This window comes from Loxodonta africana, chromosome 1, assembly GCF_030014295.1.
Source record: "Loxodonta africana isolate mLoxAfr1 chromosome 1, mLoxAfr1.hap2, whole genome shotgun sequence".
Lineage (NCBI taxonomy): Eukaryota > Metazoa > Chordata > Mammalia > Proboscidea > Elephantidae > Loxodonta > Loxodonta africana.
In genome coordinates, this window is record NC_087342.1 from 80,121,709 (window position 1) to 80,138,417 (window position 16,709).

At 41.7% G+C, this 16,709-nt stretch overlaps 1 non-coding gene across 1 annotated transcript; it reads left to right on the forward strand.

Moving 5' to 3' along the window:
• The first annotated feature begins 14,738 nt into the window (after positions 1-14,738).
• Positions 14,739-14,811, forward strand: TRNAK-UUU (transfer RNA lysine (anticodon UUU)). The gene has a single exon. It is a non-coding gene; the product is annotated as a tRNA-Lys (tRNA).
• Positions 14,812-16,709: the final 1,898 nt, after the last annotated feature.

A 16,709-nucleotide genomic window follows, 5' to 3' on the forward strand; every position in this document is an offset into this window, starting at 1 on the left:
AAGCAGAGAATACCAGAAAGATGTTTACCTGTGTTTCATTGACTATGGAAAGGCATTTGACTGTGTGGATCATAACAAATTATGCATAACATTGTGAGGAATGGGAATTCCAGAACACTTAATCGTGCTCATGAGGAACCTGTACATAGAACAAGAGGCAGTCATTTGAAGAGAACGGGGAGATACTGCATGGTTTAAAGTCAAGAAAAGTGTGCATCAGGGTTGTATCTTTTTACTATATTTATTCAATGTGTATGCTGAGAAAATAATACAAGAAGCTGGAATATGTGAAAAATGCAGCATTGCAATTCGAAGAAGACTCATTAACGACCTGGAATATACAGATGATATAACCTTCCTTGCTGAAAATGAAGAGGAGTTGAAGCAATTACTGATGAAGATCAAAGACCACAGCCTTCAGTATGGATTACACCTCAACATAAAGAAAACAAAAATCCTCACAACTGGAACAATAAGCAACATCATGAAAATGGAGAAAATATTGAAGTTGTCAAGGATTTCATTTTACTTTGATCCACAATCAACACCCATGGAAACAGAAGTCAAGAAATCAAAAAATGTATTGCATTGGGGAAATCTGCTGCAAAAGACCCCTTAAAGTGTTTAAAAGCACAGATGTCACCTTGAGGATTAAGGTGCACCTGACCCAAGCCATGGTGTTTTCAATTACTTCATATGCATGTGAAAGCTGGACAATGAATAAGGAAGATCAAATAAGAATTGATACCTTTGAATTATGGAGTTGGCGAAGTATACTGAATATATCACGGACTGCCAGAAGAAACAAAATAATTTGTCTTTGAAAAAGTACAGCCAGAATGCTCCTTAGAAGAAGGATCGCGAGACTTCGCCTCACATACTTTGGACCTCTTAACAGGATGGATTAGTCCCTGGAGAAGGACATCGTGCTTGGAAAAGTGGAGAGCCAGCGAAAAAGAGGAAGACTGTCAATGAGATTAATTGACACAGTGGCTGCAACAATGCACTCAAGCGTAACAATGATTGTCAGGATGGCACAGATCTGGGCAGGGTTTCGTTTTGTTGTACATAGGGTCATTATGAGTCGGAATCGACTTGAAGGCAAATAACAAAAATGACAACTGACTGTAAAAAACCCATCTTCTTAAAGGAAAACAAACAAACGAAGCCCATTGCTGTTGTGTGTCAATTCCAACTCATTGCGACCCTATAGAACAGAGTATAACTGCCCCATAGAATTTCAGGAAGCTGCTGGTGGATTTGGATTTGAACTACAGACCTTTTGGTTAACACTGGTGCTCTTAACCACTGTACCACCAGGGCTCCTTCTTAAAGAGAAGCCCCCACCCCAGACTTGAAAAACTTTGTAAGAAAAGAAAAAAAGGCATCAATTCTTCTTGGTGTTCCTTATTCATTGTCCAGCTTTCACATGCACATGAGAAGATGGAAAACACCATGACCTGGGTCAGGTGGACCTTAGTCCTCAAGGTGACATCGTTGCTTTTTCACACTTTGAAGAGGTCTTTTGCAACAGATTTGCCCAACGCAATGCATATTTGATTTCTTGACTTCTGCTTCCATGGGTGTTGATTGTGGATCCAAGTAAAATGAAATCTTTGACAACTTCAAACTTTTCCCCACTGATCATGATGTTGCTTTTGTTCTAATTGTGAGGATTTTTGCTTTCTTTATATTGAGGTGGGAAACCCTGGTGGAGTAGTGGTTAAGTGCTACGGCTGCTAACCAAAGGGTCGGCAGTTCGAATCTGCCAGACTTTCCTTGGAAACTCTATGGGGCAGTTCTACTCTGTCCCATAGGGTTGCTAGGATTCGGAATTAACTCAATGGCACTGGGTTGGTTTTTGGATTTATATTGAGGTGCAATCCATACTGAAGGCTGTGGTCTTTGATCTTCATCAGTAAGTGCTTCAATTCCTCTTCACTTTCAGCAAGCAAGGTTGTGTCATCTGCTTATTCCAGGTTGTTAATGAGTCTACCTCCCATCCGGATGCTGCTTTCTTCTTCATATGTTCCAGCTTCTCATATTATTTTCTCGGCATATAGATTGAATAAGTATGGTGAATGGATACAAGCCTGACACATGCTGTTCTTGACTTTAAGCCACGCAGTATCCCCCTGTTCTGTTCAAATGACTGTCTCTCTATGTACAGATTTCTCATGAGCACAATTAAGTGTTCTGGAATTCCCATTCCTCAAAATGTTATCATTAATTTGTTATGATCCACACAGTTAAATGCTTTTCCATAGTCCATGAAACACAGGTAAACATCTTTCTGGTCTTCTCTACTTTCAGCCAAGATGCATCTGACATGAGCAATGATCTGTCTTGAGCTTCTGGCAATTCCCTGTTGATGCACAGCTGCAACAGCTTTTGAATGCTCTTCAGCGAAATTTTACTTGTATCTTATATCAATGACATAGTTCAAAAATTTCTGCATTGTATTGGATCATCTTTCTTTTAGATGGGCACAAATTCGAACATCTTCCAGTCAGTTGGCCAGGTAGCTGTCTTATAAATTTCCTTACAAGTGAGCACCTCAAGTGCTGCATCCATTTGTTGAAACATATCAATAGGTACTGTGTCAATTCCAGGAGCCTAGATTTTTGCCATCACCTTCAGTGCAACTTGGATCTCTTCCTTCAGTACCATCAATTCCTGATCATATGCTACCTCCTGAAATAGTTGAATGTTGACCAATTTTTTAGATGAAGTGATTGTGTATCCTTTCCATCTTCTTTTGATGCTTCCCACACCATTTAATATTTTCCCCAAAGAATCATCCAGTATTGCAACTCGAGCCTTGAGTTTTTTCTTTAGTTCTTTCAGCTTGAGAAATGCCAAGCATGTTTTACCCTTTTGTTTTTTTAAACTGCAGGTCTCTGCACATTTCATTATAATACTTTACTTTGTCTTCTCCAACCATCTTTTGAAATATTCTATTCAGCTCTTTTACTTCATTATTTCTTCCTTTCACTTCAGCTACTCTATGTTTAAGAACAAGTTTCAGAGTCTCTTCTGACATGCGTTTTGCTCTTTTCTTTCTTTCCTGTCTTTCTAATGACCTCTTGCTTTTTTTCAGGTATGATGTCCTTGATGTCATCCCACAATTTGTCAAGTCTATTCCTGAGATGGTCAGTTATCTACCTGTGAGTTTGTCGTACTGTGCTCGCTTGTGTGTTGTTGTGATGCTGGAAGCTTTGCCACAGGTATTTCAAATACCAGCAGATTCATCTCATGTGGACAGGTTTCAGTATCGCTTGCAGACTAAAACAGGGTAGGAAGAAGGAACTGGCAGTCTACTTCTGAAAAAATCGGCCAGTGAAAACCTTTGAATAGGAGCAGAACACTGTCCGATATTATGCAGAAAGATGGGCCCCTCAGGTTGGAAGGCACTCAAAATATCCTAGGCATTACTGAGCTGATATGGACTGGTATTAGCCATTTTTATTTGGACAATCATATGGTCTACTATGCAACTTGAAGAGGAATGATGTTTCATTCATTCTCAAAAAGAATATTTCAAGATCTATCCTGAAATACCATGCTGTCAGTTTTAGGATAATATCCATATGTCTACAAGGAAGGCCAGTTAATAGGACTATTATTCAAATTTATGCACAAAACACTAATGCCAAAGATGAAGTAGTTGAAGATTTTTACCAACTTTTGCAGTCTGAAATGGATCAAACATGCAATCAAAGTGCATTGATAATTACTGGGGATTGGAACGCAAAAGTTGGAAATAAAGAAGGATTGGTTTTTGGAAAAAATGGGCTTGGTGATGGAAATGATGCCGGAGATTGCGTGATAAAATTCTGCAAGACCAACGACTTTTTCATTGCAAATGTCTTTTTCAACTACATAATGCTGGATGCTTGACATTACACATGTTGCTTTTACAGCATTAAACAGCCAAGATGCTATCTAGCATTTCCACATACATACACAGACACACAGACAAACATATACACATCCCCATCAGTTTTGTGTGTGACACTCTCGTTTTCTCCATAAGTGAAACCTACCACACACTATGTCTTGTTCTTATTGTACAAATTCCATGAAGCACCTGAAAGAACAAGTCTGACAGACAAGTTATGTTCTGCCAATTTCAAAAAGACTACATGTTATTTTTATGAATATTGGCAAAGTCTCATATATGTGCAAACTGGGATAACAAAAAGCTAATAGGCTCTAGAAATCTGGTACAACTGTAACCTGACCCTACTAATGTCAGTAAATTTCCATTAGTCGTTAAACTAGCCCAAGTCAGAATTGGCCCACCCAGCTCTCACAGAAGGGCCAGCTTTGACCACTAATTGACCTCAACAGTGGATGCAGCAACAGGTGGAACCAATCAGAAGGAAAGTAATCACTTGGACCCTATTCCGAAGTGAGAGGTCTGACAAGAACCATGGCACTTCCTGTTTCCTGGCTGCCTTCTAGAATTTCCTTCCCCAATATGCCTGTGCAACCACCATCTTGCTGCCAAAATCACATAAAAGCTGTGCTTTTCCACAGCTCAGGGAGCCAGATCTGACAAGATTCTTCTTGGATCCTCGCTCTGTGCATTGCAATAAAGTTATTTCTCTTTCTCAAAGGCCTGTGTCCAGAAAATTGGAAAGTCTGAGCACAAGGACCCATCTTCTAGGCTTCCATAACATCAGGAAATGAATTTTCCCTTCGTCTTCTTATGTAGTTGGAAGAACTGAGTTTTCACCATGATAAATCTCAGGGTTCTAGAAGAGTCTTGGAGAACGCTCATTTATTTTCCAGAAATATTACAAAAGAATCTCTTATTCTCATATCTTAAAGTACATTTTTCAGTCTTTATCCACCCTCTCACTCACAAATCCAAGGGTGGAGACCAGAGTATCATCCTGAGTTCACTGTGTAACATTCTCACTAGTGTGTTCCAAGGTATCTTGAATTTCAAATGAGTTTATCTTCTCTCCCTTCCAGACTTCCTCCCATGCCCCTCTACCCCAGTTTTCTCAAAATGCCCTTTTCCGTAACCTCCTTCTGTCTGGAAATGGCTTAAAAATTTGTTTAAACAAATAAATGCTTCACTCGCTTTTGTCCTTGTCCTTTAAATCCTGTCTATTTACCTTCTATCTTACTCTTATCATTCACCTTTCTCTAAATCCTGAAGCTACTGTTTCATTCATGCTTTACGAATTCCTCTTCTGAATTGTTGGTAGGGCCCGGAGTTACCTGATATCTCTAGTAGAAAAGACCCTTATAATGAAATGCAGAATGCATCATTATGTGGTTTTCTCTGCCATTGCTTTCCTCCATCAAATCTGGCACACACATTCTGAATGAGCAAACAGTAAATATAGTGAAGACTTTTAGGCAGCCAAAAGATTAATTTCTTCAGCTTTGTGCTTCAGGTTAAGACAACTATCGAGGAAATCAAAAGAGCTGAAAATGGGGACTTGATTCTTTGCCACCCATAATACAAGCCAGAGACTTTTAACAACTGGAAGTTGTACAAAAGCCACCATGGAAATCTCTTGTGCCTATTTATCCAACACATCTTTCCAATCTTCTGCATTCACTTTCAAGTCCTATAAAGAATCAGCTTCCCCCACTGGTTCCTCAGTTCCTCCTGCCTAAAGCAGCTGTTTATGCCTCTTAACACTGATCAACACTACCACTACGCTCAAGGAGCATGAATCTCAGGAAATAACACTTAGTTCTAGATAAAATTTAGCCAGCAGCACCTCAGGAATGAGGTGTATGTAGCTCAGTGGTAGAGCACATCCTTTGCATGTATGAGCCTCTGGCCTTCATCTTCCACACCTCTACATTTTTTCTCTGCTTCAACACTATTTAAACCCAATCTTGAAAGGATACAAATTCACTTCTCCTAATATTTTCCATTCAATTCCTGTGCACACAAACAGCAAAAACACAACTCAATGGACTTCCTTGAATGCTCTTTCATTTCTATGCTATGAGCTTCTATATCCTTTAAGGTGACTGTGACAGCAGAAGGGGTATGACAAGAACGGGGAGAAAAGAACCAGATGCTAATGGAATCTCTTCAATCACCCAAAACAAAAGCCTGCACCTTAAGCTCCCACTATGTACTATTACTAAAGAGACAGAAAGACAGATAAGGGGTGGGGGGTTTGAAAGGGTCCTGTGGATAGTTTTTTTTTTTTTTTTTTTTTTTTTAACCAACTAAAGCACAAACCCCCTAGTGAATTTCCTTCCTGGGCTACCTCTAGTTATGCTGATGTCTAAATCATTTCAGAGCAAGACTGAGTGTATAACCTTTCCTTGTCTTTGATTCTGCTTTACTTGACTCCTGATGAAGTGACCAAGTGGTTAAGGTGATGGACTGCTAATCCATTGTGCACTGCATGCCTGGGTCCATAATTCCATCCTTGTCCTTCCTTCCTCTTCCCCACTGTGTTGTGGGAGTGAGATTTGGAACTCTGGTTGCACAGTGGTTAAGGGGATCAGCTGCTAATTGAAAGGTAGGCAGTTTGAATCCACCAGCCACTTCCTGGAAACCCGATGGGGCAGTTCAATTCTGTCCTATAGGATGGCTGTGAGTCGGAATCGACTGGACTGCAACGGGATTGGTTTTTTTCTTTTTGACTCCTGACAGGTTCACTGTGTCACCCAGTGAAACACGGCTTTGGAGGGTCATCTTCCATCTGGCCAAGCACAGATTCTCCAGACAGACATCATTTTCCTCCAGCTTTTCATAATCTCACTGTATTTTTTTTGCTTGGAGCTCTGATATTGTCTCAAAGAACTTTCAGGTGGCAGGCAAAAACCGTTAGAAATAAGTCTCCATAAAGTAACAGGGATCCATATTTAAACGTGATTTCCCAGGGGAAACCAGTTATCCTTATGTCGATTTTGGCTCATGGCAATCCCATGTATGTCAAAGTAGAACTGTCCTCTATAGGGTTTTCAATGGCTGCTTTTTTGGAAGTAGATCACTAAGCGCCTCTGAGTGACTGGAACCTCCAATATTGCAGCAAGCAAGTGTTAACTATTTAAGACCACCTCGGAACTCCTTTCCCAGGGAAAAACAAAAACCCAACTGCCCCATAGAGATTGCAGAAACTGGCTGATGGATTGGAACTGCCGACCTTTTGCTTAGCACCCAAGATTTTAACCACTTGCACCACCAGGACTCCTTCCACGCATGGGGAACAGTTAAACTCTACGCCATCGAAGTCTCAGCCACGGGCATGCATAAAAACAAAACAAAACAAAACAAAACTCACTGCTGTGGAGTGGATTCTGACTCCTAGCAACCCCATAGGGTTTCTAAGGCTGTCAATCTACGGAAGCCTAATGATACATCTTTCTACTGAGGAGCCGCTGCTGGTTTCCAACACCAACCTTTCAGTGAGCAGGTGATCAGCTTAACCATTGAGCCACAGTCAGCATTAATTCAAGGGGCTTCAGCTTGAAACTCCAAATTAGTTGCTTTTTTCCCACACAGTTTTCATGATATTAGTTTTCCAATCATCACAGCAGATTCTGGCACCTCCATTACTTCTGGCTACCAGAGGGACAGCAGATAATTCTAGGCTAAGAATACAAAAAAGCAGGACCCAAAAAGTTGTCTCAGGAAACTTAGATCCAAATGGAAAGAAAAAAATAAATCCTAAGTGAAAAAAAAGGAAATATATGGTATCACAGACAATCACTATTCTAGCAAGACCTGGAGTCCAAAACCTTGGTTGGGAAATCAAGCAGTGGCTTTTTCTTGTGAAGCTGCAGCTCTAGTTCTGAGAACCACACAGAAGCATGAGGGAGGCATGTTGGGGGATTAGCAAGAACTGCAAGCATATTAATCTTTTGTAAGAGCCCACTTGTGCTCCTGGACAGGCATTCAAACCTCAGCCATCACAGAGGCTAAAAGAATAAAAACTTCAGCTTCTTGACAAAATTTGTAGTGTCAGTCAACACACATATGAGTTTTAGGAGGTAATCCTTAATCATTGTGTCTTTTCTTGCTTTTAGTTTTCATTTTGATATTTTTTCCCCATGAGAGGTTTATATCTTCCTGAATATTGGAATACATTATATATGTCAACTCTCGGGTTCCTCCCCAGCACTAGTCATCTCCTCTATCCTAAACTCCCATGAATAAGCAACTGGGGCTTAGTTGGTGCTGGGAAGTAGCTGACTTGAGTGCTTAGAGGCGGGAAGTTGTGGTTCCCAAACCTGGGGAACTGCCTGAGAACTTTGTGAATGTATGTATTCCTGACTCCACCTCTGTAGATACTGAACGGACTGAGAATCACTAGATAGGGAAAGGGTGGGATCTATATCACTGAAAAGTCTCCACAGATATTCCCATTTTTCAGCCATGTTTGAGAACTGCTAGCCTCGGAAGTGGTGCAGAGGGAACTGGAGTAAACTGAGCTGTTGGGAAATTTTCTCTAGGAGGAAGCAGTGGAGACAGGATAAGGGGGGCTGGGAAAGTGAAAGTGAAGGTAACACATTCTGTGATGAAGAAAATGAAGGGGAAGATAGGAGGCAGGAGGTGGGTGTGGGTGTGGAAGAACAAGAAAAGAAGATGAAAGAAGGTTTGGAACTAGGTCCTTAGGATGTGTAGAATTTGGATGGTGAGGAGGTAGTTTGAGCCTGCCAGGGTTGCCTATATCTCCTTTGCTGTTTCCACAATGCAGGAAGTAAGATAGTACCCTTCCTCCCAAGAAAAGTGGATTAAGAGTGTTTGCTCCATAAGAAGATGCAGCTCTTTTTGCCCAAGACTTTTGTGACTTTAAGAGAGCTTACTTAGCAGCTGTTTCCTTCTCTGGAAATAATTTTTTCAACTGTAGATTCTGGAAGACTCAAGGTTTCCTGAGAAATACCTTTCTTCTGGATAACGTCTAATTACTTCTTCACCACTAACAAAGAGTTGGGATCACAGCTGCCTGTGGCTGGGATCACAGATCTCCAAAACTGGTGATTGGACTAACTTTTGCTCAGCAAGATTGTGTGGGTGGGTGAGGAAGTGTAGGAGGAATGGGAAAAAGAAAATTGGAAAGAAACTTTTCTCCTGAACTTGCTATCTGTCCATTGACACAGGCACAGGTGAGGGAAAAAAAGAAGATTCAGGAGGAATTTGTCCAACAGTCATTTCTCCCTCCCTCTTTCCATCTGAGTTTTTCTTCCCTACTCCTTAATAAATATGAGAAATTGTAGTAAAGGAGAACAGGCCTTCTTTGATGTGGTGGAATACTGTTGCTTGACGGTCAGCAGATCCTGATTGAGCACCTTCTTTTACTCCGGTTTGTTCCTGACTTCATCGTGCTTAAGTAGTCAGGTTGGGAGGCCCAAGTAGTCTCAAGGACCATGGTCCCAGTAATTATCAAATGATTTCTCCTTTCTGTGAGTTGGAAAAACACAAGAAAAGGTATTCACAAAAAGAAAAATTGTCAAAAAAAAAAAAAATCACCAATATTCAGCTGTGAGTCGATGAGGAAAGAAAACATATATGGGAGATGGCTGGGGACTGAACTCAGGGCCTCGCAAATGCTAGGCGCACATTTTACCACTGAGTTATACCCCACTGCCAGCCACACTTAATGAGACTACTCTTGATACTGACTTCCAGCATGATCTGCAGGCATTTTAAAACGTTGAGTTTTCACAAGTCAAAATTCATTATGTTCAATTCTTATGTTCCTGGATTGGACCCTACCTCGTAGCTATGCCAGGAGAAGGGGTGGGGGTGGGGGGAAGGAAACTCATTCCGGACCAAAAGGCTCTAAGATCTTCCAGCAGGTATTAGCTTCTTTAAGGGGTCTTTCAGTCAAATGCCAGAGTGTCAGTCAGCTCCAGTCCACCATGAGGGAGAGGCGCGGGATTGAACATTCTGAATAGTCTTCTGATTGTGTTCTTGAAAAGTTCTTTTGTGCCTATGAAGCTTGCAGAAAGTCACAACAGATAGTGCAGGGGAATACAAAGATGTGTTGGGTGAGTGCTCGGAAGGAATGAGGATCCAGGTGCGGAGATAAAACTACCAACAACAACAACAACAAAAACCATTGCCATCGAGCCCATACCGACTAAAGCGACCCTATAGGACAGAGTAGAACTGCCCCATAGGGTTTCCAAGGAGCCCCTGGTGGATTCAAACTGCCTACCTTTTGGTTAGCAGAAATAGCTCTTAACAAGTAGTCCACCAGGATTTCCGAAATAAGGCTAAAGGTTAATTAATTCACAGCATTTGACTGAGACAGGAGCTCTGATGGCTCGGTGGTTAGCAGCTATTACTGCTAACCATAAAGGTCAGCAGTTCGAACCCACCAGCCGCTCATTATGGGGTAGGATCTGCTCCATGGCAACGTGTTTATTAGACAACAGCGAAGGGTGACTAGTGCAGCCATGCTTCTTGCAAATGGCTGCGTCCCACACCTGGGTTTGGAAACGTGGTTTTGCCTCCTCAAGGTTGTAGCTCTGATATTGAGAGAGAAGTAAGATGGACGGATGCTCCTGTAATTAAAGCGTATCATTTAAAAAAAAAAAAATTTTTTTTTTTCATTTAGACCTAATTATTTCCTTAAAGAGGAAGCACAAGAGAAGAGCCTAATGGGATAGGCACAAGCTTCAAAACAAATTCGCTCCTTATAAACTTCCCCTACGACTGGGGAAGTTCGAAATTCCTGATGTGGTGCGATGGTTAATCCAGATATAGAGAAAATCCAAGTCCTCCTGGCTGGAGGGAAGGGTGTCCGAAATCTATAGATTAAGTTACTACTTTATCAGAAAGACACCTCTCTGGGAATTGGAATGCGAGGAAGAGTAGGCGCGAGGAAAGAAGTGAATAGGACAGAGTGGCGGAATTTATGACGGGGGAAGGGAGGACACTGAGCAGAGGGGAGAAGCAGCAGCAGAGGGGTAGATGGCAGAGAGAAGAGGAATAAGGTTTGAAGATGAGTCTCTAAAAACGGATAGGATATGGCCCGTCACGGAGGCAGAAAGTGATCAAGCTTTCTGCAGGCCTTCGGGAAGAGAGAGGCTAAAATAAGTGCTTTCAAAGCGTATGTCTCACAAAAAGATAGGACTAGTTTTGCCCAAAATTTCGCTACCTCCAGGTGAAGTCGCTGAGCATTTTGGAATGCGCTCCTGTGGTTCCGTGTTTCTGGAATAGCAGTTGCTGAGATTGGAGTCTTTGGAAAAAGCCACAGGGACCCCAGGTTGTGTGGATTGCCCGTGCTAGCACAGCAACGTGAAGCTTAAAAACAGAATCCCCAAATGACTTTGGGCTACAATCTTGTATTTGCAGCAAATTGGCTTTAGTGTGTTTGGGCTTAATATTCAAAGGAAAGAATGAAAAAGAAAGGTCAAGCAGTGACCAAGCCTTTTTGAATTCAATAGACTCTTACCGAACCCATCAAACTCTTGGAGAGCTCAGTGCTCCAGGCCTCTAGTCTGAGGATCTAGGATTCATGACCCTGTTCTGGTGTAGATGCTTTAAGTTTTCCCATAATTCTTTCTCACTCATACACAAAAGGCTACTGAGCCCACCTTTCTCCTAGAGCAGTTCTGGGAATATTTACAGTGCATTTTACTACTGACATGCTTGCTTTTCTCAATGGGAATCTGAAGAGCAAGACTTCAAATGTGAAAAGTCAGATTTGCAGTATCATTTGAGAGTTATTCATTCAATGTGCACAGCAACCTTATTCTTTGTCCTACTGTCAAATAGATGAGCAAAATAGTGACTTAAGGAATGAGGAGGATGGCACAGTGTTGAGCGGTAAAGGTTGATAATGGAATTTAAATGTGGAAATTTTTAAGAACATCCCCAAGTCTCTGGATTGTGGAGATGCTAAGTCCTTTCATTATGGGAAAGGAGGAGTGGACATTACTTGTTGTTGTTTTCTTTTTCTTTAAGGGCATTGGATAGGATTGGAAAGTGGAGAGAAGAAGTTTGATCTGGGATTTCATTTATTCAGCATACAAATTTAAGGTGCATATTCACCTTAGTGTTTGGTAAGCATGGTGATTCTTGAGACTAGAATGTTACAGAGGTCTCTTATCTGGATATCTGTGTAAAGCACATAGCTATAGAGAAGTGAGTCTCTGCACAGAGGTAGGGTGAGTCCTGAAGACAGTGCATTGTAGTTTGAAGATTTGGAGCTCCTTAAAGGTATTCATTGAAAACCAAGCGATAAGCTTTGCCTCTAGAGTGATCCTGGACTCTGGAGCTCATACTGATTATCATTATCTTCTTGGAATTTCTTAGTAGACCTAAGAAGGAGCAACCTCCAAGTGAGATGACTTGTATGTCTTCTTTGCCAATTTCTGTCCCAATAAGGATCTTCTCCATTTCACAGGAATTGCATGAAGCCCCCTTTTAACTGGAGAGGAGTCCATTTTTCTAACAGAACTTGCCTCCCAGCTGACCCGGAAGGCAGCTCATCAGAGCATTTGAATGTGAGAGGAGTAAAGAGAAGCAAAAGTCCCCTTTGAAGAGACCATTAGACAGATGTCAGCCACAAAGATATGCAATCATTTGTGTGTGGGTAGAACGATAGGAGTCCCCCCCCCAAAAAAACAAACCAAACCCGTTGCCTTCGAGTCAATTCCAAATCATATCGGCCCTAGAGAGCAGGTGTTAATATGGCTCTGAATATTGTGAAGCACAATTAGGATAGTTTTGGGGTGGCTGAACTCAGGGGTTGATATTGTGGCTAGAGCAACCTGGATTCCAAATATACACTCGTAAGTTCCCAATATGGAGAGATGCAGGAATGCATTGTTAAATTAACAATAAAGAGGCTCAGCCCATTTGAGATTTCCAAAGCCTCTTTAATGTTAATTATTGATATGTGACAGAAGAAACTTCACCTATATCAATTCTCCCTTCCAGAAACACCTCAGAAATTAGTAGTCACTGGGAGCCAATTCAAGAATCTTCTACTTGTTCTGCAATAAGAAATAAACAACCACGGAAGGACTTGAACCCTCAATCCTCTAGATCTGGAATCAGAAACGTGATCCATTAGACCATGCAGCCAATACTGTGAGGATATGGTACAAGCAAATAAGTTAAAGTGTTGATACGGGAACATTAGTTTTCTGTTTTCAATTTTTTAACTTTGCAATTGAAGGCAATTTTTACAACATTCAAAAAAGGAATCAAATATCATCTGAAGCCTCTGAAAACAATTTAGAATTAGTAAGCCGAGATTGTGAGATAATCAGAAGTGACGTATTTCCAGGGCTCTCTCATCTAAGTCACTTATAATGATGATGCATTTGGGTGGAGAATTATAAGCCAAGAACTGAACTCTACCATAAAAAGATACAGATCGCAAGAAGCTGGTATGTTCAGATTTTTTTTCTCAAGTATAATATGGTGCTGCTCCAGGGAGAAAAGTCTGGAAGCTCAAACAAGAGCTCCCTTTGTCAGAAATGTCTGCTTTTAATGCCAGGAAAATATTTTATTATAATCCATTTATAACAAAGAGTTTTAAAACATAGCTTTTAAGATACTTTATCCTTTACCCACAAGTAAAAGAATCACTTGATTACAGAGGTGGGATGAGGTAGTGTGTCCCAAATCTCCCTGGGAGAGTGGTCCCTATGTGTGAGGTGCAGGTTGGTGTCTTCCAGTCTACATCAAATGTATAGAAAGCAGACAAAATAGCTTGGAGGGATGCTTGTCTCATTGAAATGCTAACTAACCCCAAGGTATTTTGCTTATACATCTTTCCCTAGCTTCCCTGTGGATTGATCCACAAAACAATTCGAGATGATTTTGTGTGACCCATCCCCAACTCTGCCTTGTATATTGGTAGGATAGGAGAGAGAAGAAATCCACAAATTCCTGAAGTTAGGTAATCACAAATTCTCACATACTCTAGGTTTCATGGAAGTGTTGAGTTATGTGGAAGAAGTAACAATAGTCTTTCCCATTCCCTACCCTGTCTTTCCTCTCCAGAAAGGTTAAATTTCCTTCACTCCAAAACTTCCCCCTTTGTTCCCAGATCCCTTGTACAGTATTTTCTCCAGGTTTGGGTCAAAACTCAAAACTATCTTAGGTCATATTCTGGATGCTATGTACTAATGAACACTAATTCGTCAAGAAAATTATCATTTTCACTTGGATCTGAATACCAAATAGTATTCATGACATGAAGACCTGAAGGAGGAAAAGAAAAAGGAGAGCAAAGAGAAGAAGGAGGAGAAATAAAATGAAAAGAAGTGGCTCACAGATTGTAACGAAGGGCATCAAGAAGAAAAGCAAGCAAAGAGGTGCAGAAGACTAAACCCATACATCTTTGCTTGCCCCACCATTATGGAACATTCTCTTTGGTCTTCAGTTTTTCGCTCCTTTACCTCTTTTCTCCTCTGCCTCCCAAGGATGCAAGAAAAATGTACAAGACAATGCAAAGGAATACGAAAAGAGTAACATGAGTGTTGCTTTAAGAAAAATAGATGCGGGTGGGCATGAAACCCTCTGGGTGTAGCAATGTGTTCTGAAAGCTGGTAGTGGTTTGTCTAGGTGACCAAGTCTGTTTGTGAAAGCCTAAAGAGACAGAAGACAAGACAGAAGGAAGGGAAATTCTCCTAGCGCTTATGACATCTTTTTGGAACAAAAACTTCTTGACAGGCAGGAGAATTACAAAGAAGCTATCTGGGAAGCAGGACATGAAACATAAAACCAACTGACCTACATAAAACCTCCATTAGTTACTCAAGAAAAGTTGGATGTAGAGGCCTGGGTAGCTCAGTTGGTAGAGCATCAGACTTTTAATCTGAGGGTCCAGGGTTCAAGTCCCTGTTCAGGCGTTATCTTCATTTTACCCTAGTTATTTCCCTTAGAAGCCTATTGACATTCCACTTCCCCTTAGAGGAACTCTTCCAGACATTTACTATAGGCTTCTTGACTCATCTCTTCCTGCTCTTTGCTCAACAAGAATCAGAATAGAGCAGGGAGAACAGAGAAAGGACAGAGGGTTAAATGCTTAATTAATAGTCAAAAAGTTGGGGGGTCTGAACCCACCCAGAGGTTCCTCAGAAGACAGGCCTGGTAATCTGCTTCTGAAAGCTGAAAGCCTAGAAAACACTATGGAGCAGTTCTACACTGCCCACAAGGGGTCAGCAAAAGTTGAGGCAGCCCAGTTCTTCCAAATGAGATGAAGGTTTCTAAAAACAAACTTCAGAGCCAGGGCCAAGATGGTGGAATAGTCACATGCTTCTGGTGGTCCCTCTTATAACAAAGACCTAAAAAAACAAGTGAATCGATTATATATGACAATCTATGAGCCCTGAACATCAAAGGGAAAGGTGAGGAATTGGACCAAGTGGCAGGGGGAGGGAGAGATTGTTCAGAAGCAGTGAGGAGTTGCCAGACCTGACCTGGTGGGAACCAGCACCCCTCAGGCCAGATCTGCTGGCACAAGCTTGGTGAGGCAAGCAGAGGTGTTCAGGACATGTTTTCCACACTGGCAGAGACTGATTGATGGAGAGGTCACTCATGCTTACAGAATCAGTGACAAGTGATGCTCTTAGCAAAAGATAAGGATTGTGTCTAATATAACCCATGGGCCAAAAAAAACACCCGTTTGGAAAAAACTCTCTCCCATTTAACTGATCCCTCCCCACCCTGCACTGGGTCCTAAGCCTGATTCAGTGCTATCTGCTTTCCCTGGGCTGGAAGTAGGACATGCCTTGAGCCCTGAGCCATCCTCCCAGCCTAGGAGAAGAAACAAATTAACAAACAAGGGGGAAAAATAATCTGCCAGCTCCTGTAAAATGGGAACTCAGGGCAGAAACAGCTCCTCTGCCTAAGCACAGGCATAAGTGGTCCATGGACTTTCAACCCTGCATGGACCTGTGTGGGACCATTTCAACAGTGTAGGCCCTCATTAGCACGGTACAGCAGGGTATATACCTGAAGACTAATGTCAACTGTTTCAGCTATATGAAGAGTCAGGTTGGTGACTTCTGACAATGCTCTGCCTATTAAGCACGATCCTCACCTACCCACATCAGGGGCCTGAGGACTGGTGGCTTCACCTATGCGACCTAGCCACCCTTGATAGGGATCCAAGGCTAAGTGGTGCCTCCCAATCTTACAGCCAACAGCATTGTGTGTCCATACTCTGGCTGCAAAACACAGCCACCTAGGCACTCTGGGAACCAGGGACACATTTTCCTCACAGGCACTCAGGGGTTTTTATCAGTCCCCTGCCTTGCTCAGGGCATCGCCCCTACTGCAGACTGATACTTGTGCCTACACCAATCATACCTGCTCATCTAAGACTGTAGGTGAGAGCCTGCTCCACACACTTGGTGACCGACTATCTGGACACCTGAGCTGAATCCATACAAGTGAACTGACTCCTGGACTCATATACCTAGTAACAGCTCCAACCAACTGGTGAGAGGACATTAGAGCTTCAAAGGCATCAATAATCAAACCAGTTCACCTGGGCAACTTATTTGGGCACATATCAAAATGAAACAAAGCAAGAAGCTAGGACACAGTAAGTAAACATAAAATAAATAAATACAATAACTTTATTGATGGCTCAGAGACAACAGTGAATATCAAATCACATAAAAAGGCAGACCATGACAGCTTCAGCAAAGCTCCCAAAATAAAGAATCAAGAAATCTTCCAGAGGAAGGGAAATTCCTGGAATTATCAAAGGCAGAATACAAAAGATTAATATAGAGAACTT